Source organism: Crotalus tigris, unplaced genomic scaffold, assembly GCF_016545835.1.
Source record: "Crotalus tigris isolate CLP2741 ecotype Arizona unplaced genomic scaffold, ASM1654583v1 scf7180000024307.1902530, whole genome shotgun sequence".
In the NCBI taxonomy this organism is placed as follows: Eukaryota; Metazoa; Chordata; class Lepidosauria; order Squamata; family Viperidae; genus Crotalus; species Crotalus tigris.
The window spans coordinates 1,205,394-1,208,041 of NW_024100479.1; the positions used below are offsets into that span (position 1 = coordinate 1,205,394).

Consider the following 2,648-nt stretch of genomic DNA (forward strand, 5'->3'; position numbering starts at 1 on the left):
TTCAATCCCATGGGAGTCATGGGTCCCAAATTTTGGACACTTTCTGCAAGTTAACCCTTTTGAGGTTCTTTGATTCAGAATTTGTTGCCCTATGATGCATTGTTTTGCCCAATTGAAGATTACAAAACAACCAAACAGACATAAGAGTTTTAGTAGAATATAGATGAATAGAAAGTTCATTAGATGTTGCTGGAATATCTAGGGACACTTCCTTGATTGTTGCGGAGAAATAATTCATTGGAAGATTGATGCTTTGCATACAACAGATCTTGAGATCTGCAGATCTGCACAAGGAGCTTGAAGAGCAACAACAGTGTCATACGTATGGTGATGCAAGCAGGTCAACGTCACGATTTACATAATTGCATTAGTCATCCCCATGTAAGTATACAATTGTGGTGTTTGCTTGATGATGTTACTGCGTATGTGGCATCATGTTGGTGTCGCTGCGGTTTGCTGTAGAACACGGGTGTCAAACTCGATCGTGTCACATGACGTATCATGACATATCGTGACTTTTTTTTCCTTTGCAGAGCCAGGGTGGGCGTGAATTGCATGTGACACATCCAGCCTGCGGGCCACCAGTTTGACACTCCTGCTGTAGAAGCTATAGGTCTTTGGGTCTTCTATTTAAAGGAGTAAACAAGGAGAATAGAATAGAATAGAATAGAATAGAATAGAATAGAATAGAATAGAATAGAATAGAATAGAATAGAATTTCTTTATATAAATTTTTATTAAAGTTTTTCAAAACATAAGAATTAACAAACTTGTAAGCGAAAGAGTTTCAAATTTCCTTTGTAGCATATATAAGTACAATTGGAAAATTACCTTGTACTTTATGATTACAAAAACTTCATTTTTATTACTCTTTTTAAAAAAACATCAAACCACGAATCATATGTGCATTTTTCTGTTTCATGCAAAATAGTTTGTAAGGGATTTCCAGCCAACCATAAATCTGCTTATTTTTTTTCTCTAATCAAAGCAGTTAATTTAGCCATCTCTGCAAGTTCCATCATCTTCACCAACCATTCCTTTGTGGTAAGTCTTTCTATTTTTGAGCATATAATAGTTTTGTTGCAGCTGTCATATATGAAAACAACATTCTGTGGCATTTTTCTAGTTGCTTGTCCATTAATCTCAAAAGTAAAGTCTCTAGTTTCAGTTGCAATGTAACCTTTAAAATCTTCTTAATCGTGCGTGTGTTTGTATCCAAAATGTTTCGTTTTTTTAACACGTTCACCAAATGAACATGATAACATATGACATTTCCAAGAAAGATTTGAAATAGTTTCTCTGTGACAAATTCCAGTGATACCTCATTTTATAAAAATTCTCCTTATGGCTGAAACATAATGTAAATTTCAATCCTTTCAACCACACAATCATCCCATTAGTCAATTCGTATATCATAGCTAAAATTTTTAGCTGATTTTATCATACATTCTTTCACTTGTTGTTCTTCTGTCTCATATTTCAGTAAAAGTGCATACATTTTAGCAACAACTTGTTCATCATTAGCACATAATCTCTTTCAAATTCAGTCTTGCTTTGTTCAAAACCATAAACCTTTTATCCACTTTAAACCCTTGTTAATTGTATATAAGAAAAACATGGACAAGAATATCCTTGAGAGGGGAAGCTACTATGTGGAGTATGGAACTATAGAAACTAATAGTTATTGTTTGTAAATATAAACCCAGACAACACACACTGTTTACCAAATATTAATGGTGATTATGTTAAAAAAAATAATAAAATATATTTTTTAAAAAGAATATCCTTGAGAGGAGAGATTCTCAAGGAGTACAGTGCCAAAGTATTTGGGCTAGTTAAGGCCAGGCTAAAAACCAGGAGACTGTGAGTTCTAGTTCTGCCCTAGGCATGAAAGTCAGCTGTGTGATTTTGGGTAAGTCATTTCATCTCAGGCTAACCCACTTCATGGGGTTGCTGTTGTGGGGAAAATAAGAGATGGAAGAGTATTAGATATATTTGCAACCTTGATTTATTAAAAAAAACAAAAACTACTGGACCAAATTGATAATTCCTGAAATAGTGGAATCCTTCCTTTTATAATAGTAGATCCCATTCTGTTTTCTGTTAATCCTTGCGGTAGTAGATTGTTCGCTGCTCTTTTCTTTTACATTATATTATATATTTGTAAAGTAAAGTAGGCCTTACTATTCATTTCCCTCATACACCTTGGTTCCAAAACTCAATGAAAAGGCCCTCTATCTAGCACTATCTCAGAGCAGCAAATACAGGCAAAAGTCAACAGGATTGCAGAGAGCAGAGTGGGAGAGGGGTTGATCCCTTTGCATTTTAAGAATGGTGGTCTTCAGCAAATGCATCATGGGATTTGTTATCCCCAGAAGCTGTCCTGAAAAATAAAATTAAGAGGGGTTGTTTGGAATCGTTTGTCAGTGTCCCCTCTGAAGCATGGCTACAACTCTGTTTAATTTTCTGCAATATATATATATATATATATATATATATATATATATATATATATGTAGGTCTTTGGTTGTTCGGGTTTTCTCCCACGTAAAATTGGAAGTGTCTTGGCGACGTTTCGACGAAGTCCCATTCGTCATCTTCAGGCTGGTGCTTTCAGCTTCGTGCCTCGAGCAGCACTGTGTGGTCTT

General features: G+C 35.2%; 1 long non-coding RNA gene across 1 annotated transcript; it reads left to right on the top strand.

Moving 5' to 3' along the window:
• LOC120299675 lies at nucleotides 1-1,755 on the top strand. The gene is made up of 2 exons (XR_005554469.1): nucleotides 1-381; nucleotides 992-1,755. It is a non-coding gene; the product is annotated as an uncharacterized LOC120299675 (long non-coding RNA).
• Nucleotides 1,756-2,648: the final 893 nt, after the last annotated feature.